We start from the raw sequence: 18,902 nt of genomic DNA, 5'->3' as shown, positions 1-18,902 counted from the left end.
AGTTTTTATTTAAAGTGTTTTTTATGCAGTCGGGTTTTTTAATTTTTTAAATTTATTTATTTTTATTTAACACTTTTTAGTTAGTTATAATACGGCTATGTGTTTCTCAAGATTTCACCCGCGACACGAGAGAACTACTTCCAATACCAAGATAATAAAAAAATAACACACGTCGATCCAGTTATTTTAGATTGATTGCGTAACACAAAGAGAGTAAAGGAATTAGAAAAAGAAGAAGGATTAAGGGCAGTAAAATTTACTATTTACAAATTTCGTAAACGGTCTAATTCTTTAAAAGAATTTTCGTCGTGTGGACTATTTAATTTTTTTTTTGGATCTTTTATTGTGAGGGGTTTTTGTCCGTAATAGTATTAATCCTTATCCTTTTAAATAGTCTATTAATTTTCTACATTAAATGAAGATAAAATTTGCTCTTTACACTGTTTCAAAATTTCTACTAGTTTTAGACAAAAAACGGTCTTTACAGTTGACGCGTCGCATGGGCTATAGGTAAACGACTATGTAGATAGATTCCTTATTTAACGTTCAGCAAAGCGAGGGCGGGTCGCTAGTCCTTTATTTATAAATAAATTCATTGTAAATAATTTAGTTAAGACGTACTTTTATTATCACTTTTCACTTTTAAGTTCAGACACCGCTAGTCAATCGCGTCGCGTAGTACCTATACGAGTATTTAGTTTGGATAATAAAGAACATAATTGCACATAGTATTTTTTTTTCTATATGTCAGTGATATACCATTTTGGAATCCTCATGATGAGCTCTTTAATTTGATACCCATATTGTAGCAAATAAAAAAAAAATTTTTTTTTTTACTCCTATCTAGGGCGCCTCACGGCCGCCATATTGGTTTTTGTTTTACGTCACATATCTAAGAACACTTGGGTAATTAAGACGAATCCAACGATACCCTGATTGTCGAAATCCATCAAGCCGTTTCGAAGAAATGAGGTAATAAAGAATATTAGGCTCATACATACAAGATACGCGCGAAAAACATAACCCTTCCTTGGCAGTCGGGTAAAAAATAATATAAGCAACGTCACGCCTTTGATCACCGAAGGAGTAGGCCGAGGCGCTCATTACAGCACCTAATGATGCTATACAATGTATACCCACTTTTTACCATTTGTGTTATAAATCCCATGTAATAGGGGCTGTGCCTATATTTGTTTGATTGAAAAATAATATAACTGCATAAATTATTATTACCGGAGTCTGTGTTTCCTGATGGGTATAACCTGGGTATTTTCAAAGCCTGAGGGATAGGTTGCTTATGGGCAGACGTGCTCCATCGTAGGCCGCATCATCACTTACCATCAGCCGAGATAGCGGCTAAACGTTGACCTATAAAACGTAAAAAATACAAAACAAACATGAGTTTTTGATATATGCTGGTAAACGAGCAGATGGATCACCTGATAGTAAGCCATCGACGCCGCCAATGTACACCCAAAACACTAAAGGCTTTACAAATGCATCGCTGGCCTTTTGAGGGTTAGGAATTTGAGAATTATTGGGACTTCGAAGATTGTAGGAGGGGGGCGTAATTGGGACTCCGGTAACCTCACTCACACAACGCAAGCGTTGTTTCACGTCGGTTTTCTGTGAGGCCGTGGTATCACTCCCATTCGTGCCGAAGCATGGCTCTCCCTGATTTCAATGAGTTATATGGCTTTTTTTTCTTTTTTTTATAACTTCACGCCTTTAATCCTCGAAGGGGTAGGCATAAGTGCAGGCTCACCACCTATTACATGGGACTTACAACATAAAATGTGAAAAAATATGAACCTGTGTGTAAATTGAGTTATATGAAGTATATATAAAATATACCTTAAAATGTACCTACCACAATAGTAAATTACGAATGAATGTATTACATCTTATGTCATGCCATTGTTCTACGGCAGTGGTGCGGTAGTCATTGTAGTTTCAATGCCGTCTGGGTTATTTGTTAGTCTACTTTATAGTTTAAACCTTTCATGGTATAAGCCGATAAACGAGCAGACACCTCCCTCTCCCAGTTGTGCAATCTCTTTTTGTGCCTTAAGGCTTTAGTCATTCTGTCTCCTGCATTAAATTCACCGAGGGAAGTGGAAACTATCGTTTTCTTTTTCTTCTCCTCTAATAACATCTTCTGATTTGTTTCGTTGCGGGATCCAAGACAGTCATTCATGTCCCTGTGACGCGCCGGACTTCAGTGTTCCGGTGTTTTCATGTTTGTATCTACTGTAGATCCTGGCTTACAGGCGGGCTTACAGTTGCAGCGGTATGGGAGGTTGTGGCGGGCATGTCCCAAAAAAAAACGAGCAAACCGATCATCTGATGGTAAGCAATCGCCGCCGCCAATAGACACCCAAAACACCAGAGGCGTTACAAGTACGTTGCCGGCCTTTTGGGGGTTAGGAATTTAAAGGTTGTTGGGGAATCGGGGATTGGGAAGATTGTGAAGAGGGGTAATTGGGCCTCCGGTAACATGACTCAAAGAAACACAACGCAAGGTTTATTTCACGTCGGATTTCTGTGAGTTTTCTTCCTTCGATAATATCGAATAATATACCATAACGTTTGTCCTTTTAATCCTCGATTGATTATACTGTTAACTTTTTATATCTGAGTCCTATATTATTAAAATAAGGTCCTAAACTAAGATAGGGTAGGATAGGTAGGACCATTAAAGGTAAAAAATTAAGTAAAAAGAGCATGGTTTGTGTGTCCTGTGTGTCCCGTAAAGTATCACGCATTATGTTAAAGGGAATCCAGTTATGACATCTATCTGAGCAACTCTTTGTGTGATCCACAAATTTTTGTATCTAATGTTGTTGGTTAACGCACACACGATACAGGAAAAAGTCCTAGTGAGAGGCAACGTTTTTAAAAAAAAAAAAGATCAGTGAAGTGTATTGCCATAAATCTAGAAGAATTCCAAATTCACACACACACACACAACTTCACGCCTTTATCCCCGAAGGGCAGGGAAGGGCAGGCAAGGCAGAGGTGCACATTACGGCACGTAATGCAGTTATACAATGTACCTACACCCACTTTCACATTTGTGTTAAAGTCCCATGTAATAGGGGGTGAGCCTATTGCCATATATTGGACACAATTCCAGACTCCGTGCTACTACCGAGAAATTTTCGAAAATCCGAAAAAGCCCAGTAATACTTTGCCCGACCCGGGAATCGAACCCGAGACCCCTTGTTCGGAAGTCGCACTTTTATTCAAATTAGCATCGTAGCTAATGAAATAAACGATTAATGGAAATCCAGTTATGACATCCATTTTTATTCGCTCCTTGCTACATCTAACTACACAGTATACCCAGAACACAGTGACCCATATAGCTAATTGGCCCTCACATCCAAACCAGGAAATGACGTAACGATGTACTTCTTTACCCATCTCTTCTTCCGTTCACAACTCAATCAGCCATTTTTAAAAACAAACATCATTATCCCAATTTTTTTATATGTATATGTATATATACAGGTTGTAACAAAACGGGGGTATACATATCAAATGCACGGTTTCTAGATAACGTAACAAACATTTTTTAAATTAATATTTTCATGAAACGAAGTTATGAATTCTTCCAAACCGAACAACAAAATTAGGTAGATACAGGTCCTAGGCGATCAGATTTACAGAAGAAATGTTTCGTAATATTAGCGAGTGATCCCTGTAGTGTTGTGATACGTTTGTATGATTTAAAATCAAGAACCATGCGACACCAAGTATTTGGTACCAATTTTTTTAAACGTATTTTGAGCTGAAACTTTGTTTAGAGATTCTATTCAACCTGTATTCTTCAATGCTTCTTGATGTATATGGGTATTTTTTACACGCTGTATATCTACTGTTCTATAAATTATTTATAATCCTTTTTTTGTTATTGTTTCATAAAGACCCTTTGTCAATCTTTGATAAAAAACAACTGAATAATTTTTTCATCGGAGGTCGCCAGTGTGTTCAGTGGTCCTCTAGTAGTATTAAGTCTTTGACTGCCAATAGAAAACTGTTGAAGGCAAATCCTCCGCTAACGTCGGTCACCGGTGACCACCACGGCATTCAATGTGTGAAGCTCAAGCGTAAATTTTGTAATTTTTTAAAGTGTCGCGAAAAATAATTCTGGTCCGTTCGGTCAAAGGCCTTTCCTATGTCGAAGAATGGCTATGACACCAAGTTTCTTTTCGCTGTTTTCTTTCCTTTTATATCAGTGGTGTTTAAATAAACTTAGACAGTTGGCCGTTGTACGTATCACCTGGAAACGGTATATAGAAAGGTAGGTTTACCATATTTTTTATGTTTATTTTGAAACAGCTTTTTCATTTCAATAGGGATGATGACGGGGTATGGATATTTAAAATCTATTTAAACCGTCAGTCATTGAAAAAATGTTAGATACGTATTTTTTTATTTTGTCAGCATATTTGAGAGCAGCAAATACGTCATTTCTACGTATAAAAACTACCTAGAAGTGACGTCATACAGTATTTCAAAGCGATAAAAATATAAAAAATACGTGTCCAATATTTTAAAATAATCTACAAGACGGACATTACAATAAAAATTAGTCATCTACCCTATTCCATTGTTGTGATAATGTCGATTCTGTCGATTGATTTATCGAAATCAATGATCTCAATCCAAAATCTAAAATTTTATATTACATATAAACTTATACAAACATAACCTCATGCCTGTCTCCCATGGGGGTAGGCAGAGCCTATGGAACGCCAATTGCTACGATTCTTACACACCTATTTCGCTTCATCAATAGTCATCATATATGCTTGTCGGTTAAGGGTACTTTTTGTTAGGTCCTTATTTTTATAAGAACTAGTCTTGCGACTCCGGACTCTAGAGAAATTCTTAGTGACTAACATGGCTTAATGTCTTATCCCCTAGTTGGGGCAGAGGGCGTCCATAGAAGTCCTACATCGCGACCGGTCTTGAGCTGAACGGGGGCTTCACCTCGCTCCACGTCTTTGTGATGCCTGCCGCTGTCATCACCGGGCCGCCAGGTTTGACGTGGTCAGTCATAAAAAAAGTAATACTTAGTAATAATAGTCCCTAAACTAACATCATCGGACTACCTAGCGGGTTTACCGGTGCTCCGGCTCGAAAAGCAGGAGTAGGAACGGGGTGGTTTTTAGTCAGTAAGAGTCTGACACTTCCTCTAGTCTCGCCCAAGGCGAGAGAAGTCATTGGATGACTTCCCCCCTCAAAAAAAAAACCTAACATCATCATCAACCTATAAGCGTCCACTGTTGACTAAAGGTCTCTTCTCACACGGAGAAGGTTTGAGCATTATTCACCCCGCTTGCTCAATGCTGGTTTGGCTATTTCCAAGTTATAATTAGAAATTACTAGCAAACCAGGCGAACTCCATTGCCACCAATGATTTTCCCGCTTCCCTGCTTTTGTCTTAAATTTTCTTTGCTATAAACCTCATGGAGCCCGAGACTTTTCCAACGAATGCAAAACCGTGGAAATCGGTTCGTGCGTTCTAGAGTTATAGCGTCAGGAAGGAAAACCCGACTTATTTTTATAAGTATATTATAGAGAAGTCCAGGTTTCCTCACGATATTTTCTTTCACCGTTTGTCAGTGGTGTCTAAATAATCTTAGAAAGTACCTATAACTCGGAAAAAGTCACATTGGTACTTGCCATTGGTAGGTTTCAAACCCTCTCATGTATAAGAAGCGGGCGTCTCAAACCTCCGGCACTCCTCCTCCGCCACCACGACCTTCTATCATCCCAATAACCTAACAAATGTTATAAAAATTCAAGTTCTTGACCAAAAGAAGGTTGGAAACTGCTATTGCCAACTTAAGACATTATGTCATAAATATTTTGATTATATGTGCCAAAGCTACGGACAGATGGATTATTAAGAATCGCACTTAGCCGATGAGGCAATCAGTCAGTTACTAGTAAATCTATACTTATCTATCTATGGCTACTAATATTATACCATATAGAGAAACCTCTTATGACTTAATTTAAAACACATATTTGTTATCATCTTGGCTGACGATATACGAAAAATGAGCGAACTACGCCCAGTAGTTAATGCAATAAAAACTTGAATACTTAAGTCAAAAAGTGCATTATTCTCTTTGAGCTAATTTGAACACTCTTTACAAATACGGCATTGCTTCTATTACATTAGACTTATAACACAAGTGGTGAAATGTGTGCACCTCTGTCTACCCCTTCGGGAATAAAAGGCGTGACGTTACTAAACGGAATAAAACATCACGCTACGACCAATAGAAGCCAAGCAGTAAGAGAAACCGCTTGAGAATGACTAGTAAACTACACACATCCTGCGTTAACGATCCGTTTATAAAATCAACTGCGCTGTTAATTCCTAAGTCATTATGTTACAATTTGTATTGTTTTGTACGATCTGCGCAGTAGACGAGTCTGTCTGTCTGTATGTGGAATGCATTATAATTATGTAAATTTTATTGTATTGCATACGTCTCTAGTGATCTAGTTTCAATTGTTTGTATGTACCCTATTTGTGACTTATATTCAATGGGTACCTTAATCTTGCGAAAATAGGGCTATATTAAGACGATCCGGAGCTGCGGACAACGTAACAGGTTACCAGGGCTCTAGCTCGAAAAGCAGGAGTAGGAACGGAGTGGTTTGTAGTCAGTAAGAGTCTGACACTCCCTCTCGTCTCGCCCAAGGCGGGAGAAGTCATTGGATGATTTTCCTCCCCTAGACATGAATATAATAAATGGTCTTAGTAATGTACCTATTTATTTGATATTTTCTGTCACCAGATTTCTCTTGGAAGCGACCTACATCTTAACATCTTATTCAAGTTCGTAAAACCTTTATTAGGTCATATGATCTACCTAAGTCAATAAACTAAAAAAAAAACAAGTTATAAAACAAAATCAACATTAGGATACACACATACGATATACAGTTAAATATCTTCACAACCTTTTAATAAACAATTATTACATTTACCTATCTACAAAATAAAACTAAACTAAAGAAACATTCAATCTTCATTTCAGACCTATAAAAAAGTTTGACATTTCCATTCTACTAACACTGACCTTCCAATGACATCGGTATCGAATTTCATCAATTAATTCCAACAATTATAACGATAATGACCTAAAACTCACAATAATGTAACATATTTGAAACTCTCTCTTTATTTTAAACTAGATAATCTAAAGAAAAAGGAAAGTCTACATGTATAAGCTATAAAACACCTTACGACACTCAAACTAAACAACGAAAGTACTAAATATAACACTTTTAGTACCAGTCGAACTATACGAAACGAAAATAAAGAGATTCCCTTAACATCTGTTATAGAAAGAATCATAGGGCACGTGCCATACGTACCGTCAAACATAAACATACCGTTCAGTCTACAATCCCCCTCTTTTACCCCCCTACAACTTAACACCTAATTTAAAACATCAACGAAAACTTTCAACTCAACAAAATCCATCTCTTGTTTTCTTCACACCGTTCTTAATATCTGTGACTTTAGACAGGCAATGGATACGGTGCACTTCGATGTTAACGGTTTGTTTAAGAGGTCAGGCGAGCTATGATACGTCAATTTCGAACGCGTCATACGGTCGTACCGCCCACGGTAAACGGACGTAGCGCTCGCGCATCGAACTTGTAAACCCGAAGAGAAATTTTAAAGAGTTCCTCAGGGTTCCTAATTAGGGCCTGTTTTTGTTAATTGCTGACAGTGCGTGTGTTTAACAAGTTGTTTTTACGTACATTTCGTGTGAAATTTTGACTTATTGATACACTTTCTTAAGTGAAATTAGTTTCCCACGGGTTTAAAGTGTTTTATGCAGTGAGAACTTCGCGCAAGAAATGATTTGATAGTCAAACAAAATGAATGAAATGTGTAAGTACTAGTGTTAAGTTTGTAGTATTTTTTGTGATACTCATATGAGTTTAAAAAAACTAAGCGTCGTCTTGGAGTGTATTGAACTCTGTTTTCTAGTAATTAAGGTTCTAATTAGCGTGTTCTTGTTTATCATGATGATAATGACGATGAATCATTGGTTTCGGTAGATTCTTGTGAAGTTACTTTCGTCATTTTCAAATGTTTGTTTATATCCTTTGACAATGTTATCTAAAACATTCTTTTCTATATTGTTTAAACATGTTAATAGTTTAATTTCTCTAACGTTTTGTGTCTAGCTAACTTCAGTACAGTTTAGTTTATAGTTTAAATCAATGATCTTGATAAGTCCTACTAGAGCTGCATTCGTACCGTCTACCGGTTTACAAAGATCGATTTTACGATTGAAAATTGCTATAATTACGACAAGGACGTCTATCTAACTCGTTTAATAAATAACTCAGGGTTTTATATGATCTTTATTTACTGAAGCCTTTAATTAAAAGACGTTAAATGATTATATGGCAATATGATCATCGTCTACTTAACATGACTGGTGAAAAGTGGGTGTGTTAATATTTATATTATAATATACATTTCTGATTATCCGCCCTTTATAATTAAAAAGGTTGTTATGTAAAATTACTGCCTTTCAACAGCTCTTCCTCACACAAATTGCACTCAATGAAAACTTTGTATGTCCTAAACATAATTCTGGATATAATTTATCGAATGTTAGAGTCAATGCTATACATCATCAGCCTCTAAGTGGCCACTGTTAACCAAAAGCCTCTTTTTCGCATTTTAACGCGTTATATGTACTTTCTAAGATTATTTAGACACCATTGACAAACGGTGAAAGAAAAGAAAACATCGTGAGGAAACTTGGTCTTATAATTTAGTTAGTTAGTTTGAAATTGCCCACCCTTATTGAGCAATCCTACTAACGTTTAAAATGCTTTCTTTCTGATGGGGGAAATCATTGAATTAAGTCATCTGCCCTAGGTGAGGCTCTTACTGAGTTACTGAATAAAAATCTTCACGTCTATAATACTCTTGCCCTATGAGCCGTGCCCCGGTGGACTTGTTGCGTTTCTCCACAGCTTCAGTATTTCGTTATTAGGAGAGCAGTATCCATTTTTATAAACCATCAGATTAAAAATAATACCGGTAATAGTCTATACAGGCGAAGCGTTGTTTTGAAATTGACGTGAAATGTTTTCATTTGTTTCCGATATATTTGTTAAACAATGGTGTCATTATATTATGTTTTGTAGGAATGACTTGGTATTATAAAATATGGAGTCTACTAACTATATTCAGCCAGCGGTTTTATTCGTATTACCCGGAAAAGGTAGTCTCTTTTTTGAAGGGCGAAAGCCATCCAATGACTTCTCTCGCCTTGGACAAGGCGAGAGGGAGTGTCAGACTCTTACTGACTAAAAACTACCCCGTTCCTACCCCTGCTTTTCGAGCCGGAGCCCCGGTAACCTACTAAGCAGTGCGTAGCTCGTCCGTGAAGCTGGGTGCTCGTTCCAAAATGTAGATTCGTATGGAGAAGAATGAGCAAGAAGCTAAAAAGAAAAATCGCGCTTGTTTATAACCGATCATCACATGGTCTTTTCTCATCTACAAAATTAACATGTTAAACCAGACAATTAAATAATGAAAGATGTACACTTTGTGGGAAAACCTGTTTTGAATTAAAAACTTGTTTTATACGCTGTTGCTTAAGACGACGCTCTGTCTGATAGTGATGTTTCTAGGGATCTTTAATTTAGAGATATTATTAATGCGGAAGTGCGTCAGGATGTATCTATGTTTGTTACTCTTTCATGGAAAAGTTACTGAACGAAATCAAGCGTGGGGGAGCCATGCTTCGGCACTACTAGGTTGGAAGTATTTCACTACAGAGTTGCTCCAGGCGAGAATCAAACCCGCTACATGTTGCACTTGCATGGCAACCAGTTATCCCGCCACTACGCCAATTTTATTGTCAAGTCAGTCAAGAATCGACTGTCATGGATATTTTTTTTTATTAATTTAAACATAACCTTTAAGGGTTGCTTTGGAAAATCCTTAGAAAATAAAAATCCTACTTCAAACGTTTCAGTTTCATTGTAATAAGGAACTTGCTTATTACCAAACACCAGACTCCATTGCCAACTCCATTCAAATATTTCATTGTAAAACTAAGAACATATTTGACGAGCATTTGCATTATTCATACTTTTGCAAGTGCAACAGCTATTGCACCACTTCACTTGTCTGAGAAATATTCTTCAAATAATTTACTTAGTTTAACTAATTAAACAATGGAATACGAAACAAAAGATAAGCTTGCTTAAGTCGAATTTTGAAATGGCAATTTCAACATAGGTTATTTTTTGCAATGTCTAGTCTATCCATGTTAAAAATTTGTTAAGTGACAGAGCAATATACATTTGTCAACGCCTACTAATTTTGAGCGTCGTTTAAGAGTGCTTTTTCATCAGAGATGTGCTATGTAACTATGCTACGAAGATGTAATAGCAAAGCTGTGAAACTATGTAACTGTTTCCACTTATACTAAGCTATAGACATCTTCTGATTTGTTTCGTTGCGGGATCCAAGACAGTCATTCATGTCCCTGAGACGCGCCGGACTTCAGTGTTCCGGTGTTTTCATGGTTGTATCTACTGTAGATCCTGGCTTACAGGAGTTGCAGCGGTATGGAAGGTTGTGGCAGGCTTGTCCCATTTAAGATACTAAGCTATGTAGCTGTGCGGGGAAGATACGCAGCTCGAGTATGCGATAATAGGGAAGCCATACATAACACACATCCATAGCACGCTTCCATAGTACGCATCATCTATAATATAAAAATAAGTCGGGTTTTCCTTCCTGACGCTATAACTCCAGAACGCACGAACCAATTTCCACGGTATTGCATTCGTTGGAAAGGTCTCGGGCTCCGTGAGGTTTATAGCTAAGAAAATTCAGAAAAAAAAAACAAGAAAAAAGCAGGATGACAAGGAAAGTGATTGGTGGCGAAACGGAGTTCGCCGGGTTTGCTAGTTACATATAAAAGTGTCTAATATTTTCAAAATAATCTATAAGACGGACATTAAAATAAAAATTGGTCATAGCAACGTCACGCCTTTTATCCCCGAAGGGATAAGCAGAGGCGCTCATTACGACACGTAATGCCGCTATACAATGTACACCCACTTTTTACCATTTGTGTTATAAGTCCCATGTAATAGAGGGTGAGCTTATTGCCATATACTGGACACAATTCCAGACTCCGTGCTACTACTGAGAAATTTTCGAAAAACCGATAAAAGCCCAGTAATACTTTGCCCGGCAGTATAAAAATTGGTCATCTACCCTATTATATTCTTCCATGCCCTCAGCTCCTGTTAATAATTCGTTAAATTCTCGATTGCTCTCAATACTGATGCAAGATTGAGTAATCGGATGCCATTGTTGTGTGATTTCAAACAATATGTTCTGCCTACCTGTACAAGCACATAATTGTACCTACCGGTAATGACTTCGCAACGCAAATGTCTTGCTTGGCTTCAGATACGAAGATTTCGACATTTATGAGTCGATTCGTCAGTTTCTTGTTAGTCTAATGAGGATCTTATTTGATTTTAAGTATGTATATTTTAGATGGGATAGAGATTTAGGGTAAGACGTCCAATCGTCCATGGAGATTAAGTGTGGGAGAGCCATGCTTCGGCACGAATGGGCCGGCTCGACCGGAGTGATACCACAGCCTCACAGAAAATCGACGTGAAACAACGCTTGCGTTGTGTTTCGTTGGGGGCCCATATACTATGCATCATTATGCAACAATTAAAAATGCATTTTATCATCAATCCTGTGACATCACCCATTATCCCACAGACAAAATATGCTTAAAACAAGTGACAGTTATTTTCCCTCCATTTAATTTTTTTTACTCAATGACATTTCATTTTACTCTGTTCCACGAGTTTAAAAGTCACATTACCTTTTACTTATAAAATAAAAAACACAATGACATTTCATCTTCCTCTGTTCCACGAATTTAAACGTCACATACTTAACGATATAAAAAAAGAAAAGTTATCTTTAGCACAATAAAAATGGCGGAATTATTGCAAGTAGGTAGTGAGTATTAAAGTCAAGTTTTATAAGGAAACTCATGGATGACAAGTGTAATATAAACTGAGATATGTGTAGGTATAAATGGCGTTGCTTTCTATTCTACTTTCGTTCACTTTTCTTTGCGACAGCGATGCAGAAAGTCTTGGCTTCGTTTCATCGTTTACCGCCAACAAATGCAACGTTTTGTAGGAATGATTAAACTTGACGTAATTATTTAACTTTTTCTTTTACATATTAAATATAGTCATATTTAGGTTTAACTCAGGGCAAATCACTAATTTTTATATTAATAAAAGTCTTGTAACTAAAGTATTAAGTGCCACGTTCCAAAATATTTCAAAATTCACGGCAACAAATCACGCCTACTTATCCCCGAAGAGGTTGGCAGAGGTGCACATTGATGGCGCTTAAAATATCGCTCTGTACAATGTACACCCACTTTAAACCATTTGTACATTATAAGTACCATGTAGGTAATAGGAGGTGATCCTATTGTCCCCACTATACTGGACACAATTCCATACTCCGTACTGATGTAAATATTGTTACGAAATACTGGAAAAGTACGTGTCAATAATACTTTGCCATTACCTGGGAATCTGAGGTCAAGACGCCTTGCATCCGGCTAGTTGTCATATTAATAACCACTCGATCAACTGAGGCAAGGTCCCATGACTCCAAAAAATCGTATTGAGTATTCTAAATACAGTATTAGATTTTGGCTCACATTGATTTCATGTTGTTCAAAATAACCCCTTATTTTACCGTTATTTTACAAATAGATTTTTAATATAACGCCATTACGAAGTCCAACCATAGATTATCCGCATCATTAATTCCTAGATATTGAAATTGTTCAACTGAAGAAATAGGTAGGTAACAGTAAAACATAATACAAAACAATTTTTCCGCGATAAATCAATAACACCGTTGACAAATAAATTAAATTCAATTTCATTATATTATTCAAACGTCAAAACAACTTAGGTACGACACAACTTTTAAAACAAAAAACTATCAGTATTTGTAATTCAGACATTTCTAAAATATAAAAATAAGTCGGGTTTTCCTTCCTGACGCTATAACTCTAGAACGTACGCACCGATTTCCACGATTTTTGCATTCGTTGGAAAGGTCTCGGGCTCCGTGAGGTTTATAGCAAAGAAAATTCAAGAGAAAAGCAGGAAAACAGGGAAAATCATTGGTGGCAAAACGGAGTTCGCCGGGTTTGCTAGTATTTTATATAGGTAGGTATATTATCTTAAAGAAAGAACAAACAAGGCAGGCCAAGCAATATCGGAGATTTTGTTCGACACATACACAAACATTTTAATGTGGACCTACAATTCGTTACTCCAGTGCGGTGTTAATACAATATGGCGCCCAATTGAGATACAATTAGGCCAATTGACTTCAAATTATCTCAGTTAAAAAATAAGATAAACATTTAAGGAAACATGTTCCGAATATTGTATGTTTAGAATAGAATAGAATACTTTATTTGGAAAGAATGTAGGTACAAATTATTTGGAGATACAAAAATTTTAAGTCCCTCGTACATTTTACCTAAATTGGAATGCAAAAAAAAGGGTTATCAAACATCTAAAAAGAATCTCTACTTAATAAAAATCTCACAGCACTTGTGAATGTTAATTCACAGATTTTCGATGTAATTCCACCATTTTATTGTGTGGCAACAAAAAGTCTGTCTGTATCAACTGCAGTCGTAATAAGTCAAGTCATTCAACCTGCTGCCGTGAGTAAGCCAAGCAATGGAGTTCTAACGTAGTTTGTCGGTGAAGAAATGGAATAATTAAAAGCAGACTGTTGGTGCTTACCATCAAGTGATCCGTCTGCTCGTCACAAATTGAAGTAATCGAAACAATGTAACCAAGAATTGTATTGTGAATCTGATTAAAAAATGAGTTTGGAGTTTCTTGCTCGTTCTTCTCCATAGGAATCTACACTTTGTAACGAGCAAATAGCTTCACTAGAGGACTGACCGACAGACAGACGTTATTAATATTATTATATTTGCTTTGAAGTTCAAAAGTGCCTTCCTGGTCTATTTGAAATAAATGATTTTGACTTTGACTTTGACAAGCACAACTCATTCAAACACCGATCAGAGCGCGGTCTCCATTCACTCTATAATCATGGTCTGCCTTCATAATGGCTCGCTACGTCACATAATATTACCTAACTACAGTTCGTTGACCTCTTATTATAAAAAAAAGTATAAAGCATTCTTTGTTTTACGTAAAGTTCTGAGTTTGCGAAGTTAACTAAAGTTTTGTAGGATACATTTATTATTATCGTTTTTATTTTTTTTTAGACTAATGAGAGCTTTTTTGTTGGGGGGAAAATCATCCAATGACTTCTCCCGCCTTGGGCGAGGCGAGAAGGAGTGTCAGACTCTTACTCACTAAAAACCACCACGTTCCTACTCCTGCTTTTCGAGCCGGAGCCCCGGTAAACCCGCTAGGTAGTCCGCAGCTCCGGAGACTAATGAGAGCTAGTATTGCCTTTTTAAGGAACAAAGAGTAAAGTTCTCTAAGAAAAGGAGGATCCTCCGACCAGGCGAGGTGATCGTGCCTGGCGGGCTTTCTGCCCAACTGTTGTTCGTTGGGATTTTCTATCCATGTTTATTCGCATGTAAACTTCATAATTTTATGACGTCATCCGTTGATTTGCTCGTCGATAGTCTATGTGCGACTTCTGTCATCTGTCACTTGTCATGTGTCGCCACACACTTGAATAAAAGTTTTAAATATGAAGTGCTTCTGCTTGGTAGTAGATTGCCTAAGAGTTATAATCAATGTATCATTTATCATCTAAATCAATAGCTACAAATATTACAAATTACGCATTTTAAGTAAAGTAAAAAATATACTTAAAAAACGTCCTCACAAAACTTTCACATTTGTTACCGCCAAAAAAAATGTATGCACAGACTACACAATGACTAAGCGTTTTGTCTATGGGAATTGAGTTGTCTATGTTATATTGTTTCGACCTCTTTGGTGGCAAAAAAAAAGATAACATCACTTTAATTATTATACTAATCAATATTAAATGGCTTGTTTAATTTTCTCACGCTTTTGTGTGAGAAAAAAAGCTTTGAATGGTGTAGCAAAATGTTGGAGGAAAAAAATTGAATCTTTGTCGTTTAAAATATCTTTACTATGTGGTGATTGTCTGACGGCAGGCTAGAATTTTAAGTGTGTGAGAGCCATGCTTCGGCACGAATGAGCCGGCTCGACCGGAGTGATACCACGGCCTCACAGAAAACCGGCGTGAAACGACGCTTGCGTTGTGAACGTTTGAGTGAAGTTAGCGGAGGCACAATTACCCCTTTCCCAATCTTTCCAATCCACAAACTTTGATTCGTTTTATCTAACTGACGGACTATCATCCCTATTAATGGGAGTAGGTATGGGACTCATAACATAATGGACGAAAAATAAGTGTTACATTTAACACCTCTGCTTACCACAGCGGTATAAAAAAGCTTACAATAACGCTTGTGTAATAAATAGGAAACAATTAAAAAAGTGAATATGTTTCGCAATCGATTTTATCGAGTCGTTGCATACGAGTCTGAACATCGATTGGTCTAATTGAGCGTTAAATTTAAATCTTTATTGCTACTTTCTAGCTGTTTTATGAAAGTGTAGCATGAGATGCTTTTTAGGCCCGCCGCACATTGTATCTATCTACTTAGTTTGCATCTACGAATACTAGAAACACTGACTAGGCGGCGGAGCGAGGGGGACTGGGATGCCGTCTCCTCCTGCTGCGATGCAGTCATGCTAGCTAAGGAGAAGGCGGGGCGCGTCGGGGAACGAACCTCCCCTCGCTCTAGCTGTCACGAGAGACACTCCGGCCATCATAAGTGCGGGTCCACGAATGGCCAGCAAGGGAAACTCGGCACCCGACCAGAACTAGACCCGTTCTTAAGGTGCATCGCGTTCCCCGCGCACCTCTAAGAGTCATCACACCACCACAGATAGGACCCAGTAGGGCTGATGCTAGATCCGGAGCTGCGGACTACTTAGCGGGTTACCGGGGCTCCAACTCGAAAAGCAGGAGTAGGAACGGGGTGGTTTTCAGTCAGTAAGAGTCTGACACTCCCTCTCGCCTCGCCCAAGACGAGAGAAGTCATTGGATAATTATACCGTCTTAATAAAAAAAGGATTATGAAGGAGTGTGAGTGTGGGGCATGTGTGGCGTACCTTAAATAGACATGTGATTACAAGTATAACTGCCAAATAAGGTCTCCACTTCTACCCACAGATTGGATAAATAGGAATTATTGAAATTAATTGTGCCTATAAATATTTAGACAGCCTTTTTCCTCAATCAATTCTGGTAGACGCTATTATTCAAATAACTAGAATATGATAGAAAGTGAATCATTATAATATGCATGCATTTTGTTCCTTTTTCAAATTTGACAATAAACCGTTAAAAATTGTGAAAGTGCTGTGACATTGTTTTTATCGATAGTCGATAATTTGTCATTGTTTTATTAACTGACTACATTTTTATTGCATTTTCACGGTATTTAGTATATTTTTGAAGTGTTAGGTAGATATTAATTATCAACGTCATAGTAGACTGCCTCGTTGGTCAAGTGGTCGCAAGTGCGACTACCGGGTCTCGGGTTAGATTCCCCGGATCGGGCAAAGTAATACGGGACTTTATTCGGTTTTTCAAAAAAATCTCAGTTGTGTGCTAATAGAGTCTGGAATTGTGTTCAGTATATGTCAATAGGCTCACCCCCTATTACATGAGACTTATAACACAAATGATGAAGTGTTGTACATTGTATAGCGGCATTACGTGCCGTAATGTGCACTTCTGCCTACCCCTTCGAGGATAAAAGGCGTAACGTTGCATTACTTACGTGTTAACTATTAATTCAGATTTGACATATTCATCCGGCGACATTAAAATGCTAGACACAAGCCTGTGCGTGGAAATATGTCTCCAATTACTGATATACATAATTATACTTATATATCGGACAGACAGTTACACATAGACTTATACAAAACCAGTTTATCATGGCCTCGCTGTTGTATGATCTTCCTACACATTTGAAGGTCAGTTTACACTGGTTTTGTATAGGTTGATGTGTATCTATATGCCTCATTGATTTTACTGTTACTCCGCACCTAAGTATGGCGATCGGCGCGTAAAGGAATCCATAATGTTTTATTATTTAGTTTGATTGAACTATTTATTATAGCGGTATGGTTTTGATATAATACTTACCGTTATTATGTAATTTAATGGGATTTTTGTGTTAAGTGTGACGATTTATTGTCGTTACATTGTTCTTACATATATATGCAATAAGTAAATGATTACGTGTTTTTCCAGGATAAAAATCCTATTTTATGCCCAGGATAATAAGGTATAATTATACCAAGTTTCATCGAAATCGAACTGTTAGTTTTCACGTGATGCCTGAACATACAGACAGACAGACAGAATTATTTTTTATCACATATTTGGGTTTGGTATCGATCCAGTAACACACCCTGCTATTTATTTTTTCAATATTTTCAATGTACAGAATTGACCCTTCTACAGATTTATTATATATTAAACATATAAACATATTATACATTAAAAATATAAGTTATAGTTTCCATTCCGATGGTCTCCAGACAGTATGGTACGGTACAAGGTAACAGTAACGCAGCGTCGATGAAGCGTGCTGGACGATGGGCTGACGACATTATAGGGATGTGGTGTAATACGGTGCGTTTTATCGATATATTGATGATAACGGCCTTTTGACAGTCGCTATATGAAACACCATAGCAAATATATTGCTTTGTTTCACAAACCTAGAATGATTTCTTTTTCTCCTCCTCTAATAACATCTTCTGATTTATTTCGTTGCGGGATCCAAGACTGTCATTTGTGTCCCTGTTTCAGTGTTTTCATGGTTGTATCTACTGTAGATCCTGGCTTACAGGAGTTGCAGCGGTATGGGAGATTGTGGCGGGCTTCTCCCATTTAATAAACCTAGACTGAATCACAATCCCTGCCTCGATTTAGGTTTTTGATAGAAATAATGTCAATGGCGTGTGGGATTTTTAACCACCATCTGTACCTGAAAGAGGCACTGGGTCATCTTAGTAGACCAACGTCGGAACCCCACAGCGCTAAGGAGACCTTTGTATCCTTAGAATCTCTCTTTTAAGTGCGCGACGGCAAAACCAAATTTAAATTCTATTTAAACGCTAGTCGAAATTTAACTCCTACATTATTTGTCTAATTTTTGTTTTGACTGCACGGTTGGTGCGGTGGCTGGGCAGCTGGCTGCCGCGCAACAGGTAGCGGGTTCGATTCCCGCACGGAGCAACTCTTTGTGTGATCCACAAATTGTTGTTTCGGGTCTGGGTGTCATATGCATGTGATCTTGTATGTTTGTAAAGGCACCCACGACAGGAGAAAATCCTATTATAGGGCAAGGTTGTTTAAAAAAAAAAAATCTGTATTCCTTAAATTTTGCTAAAAGTCTACTTACGCTACTTATTCAATACACTGTGTTGAGACGCAACTCAAATCCCCGTTAACGTTAACTTAATAGACAACATATAACTGTAACAATCTATCGATACATGGAAACATCGACTGCGTCACATCACTACCCGTCCCGTTGGACTATCGGACCACAAATTGCTGTATTGCACGCTAAACTTGATTACGAACGGTCAAACGGATTGACTTCTTACATACATACCGACAATGCTATGTAGTTGTGTATAACTGTAGTAAACGATTGAGGTTTAATGCCATGGCTGTCTTTTTT

The 18,902-nt window shown here is 37.5% G+C and overlaps 1 protein-coding gene and 1 long non-coding RNA gene across 3 annotated transcripts in view; one reads left to right on the top strand and one right to left on the bottom strand.

Annotated features, from left to right (window-relative positions):
• The window catches only part of LOC118279825 (uncharacterized), a 54,781-nt gene that overhangs the window by 10,427 nt on the left and 25,452 nt on the right, over nt 1–18,902 (top strand). Inside the window, exon 1 of one of the 2 annotated variants that reach the window (XM_050702611.1) lies at nt 7,654–7,933. The exons of the other annotated variant lie outside the window; for it this stretch is intronic. The gene's annotated coding sequence lies outside the window, so the exon portion shown is untranslated. Of the gene's footprint in view, nt 1–7,653; nt 7,934–18,902 lie in introns of those variants that run through there. 2 annotated transcript variants of the gene reach the window in all.
• LOC126912118 (uncharacterized) overlaps nt 1–18,902 on the bottom strand; it is a 100,761-nt gene that overhangs the window by 66,276 nt on the left and 15,583 nt on the right. The window lies entirely within an intron of this gene.

The sequence above is a fragment of the Spodoptera frugiperda genome, chromosome 22 (genome assembly GCF_023101765.2).
Source record: "Spodoptera frugiperda isolate SF20-4 chromosome 22, AGI-APGP_CSIRO_Sfru_2.0, whole genome shotgun sequence".
In the NCBI taxonomy this organism is placed as follows: Eukaryota; Metazoa; Arthropoda; class Insecta; order Lepidoptera; family Noctuidae; genus Spodoptera; species Spodoptera frugiperda.
Note: the sequence above shows the minus strand (reverse complement) of the source record. Positions and strands in the feature narration are given on the sequence as shown.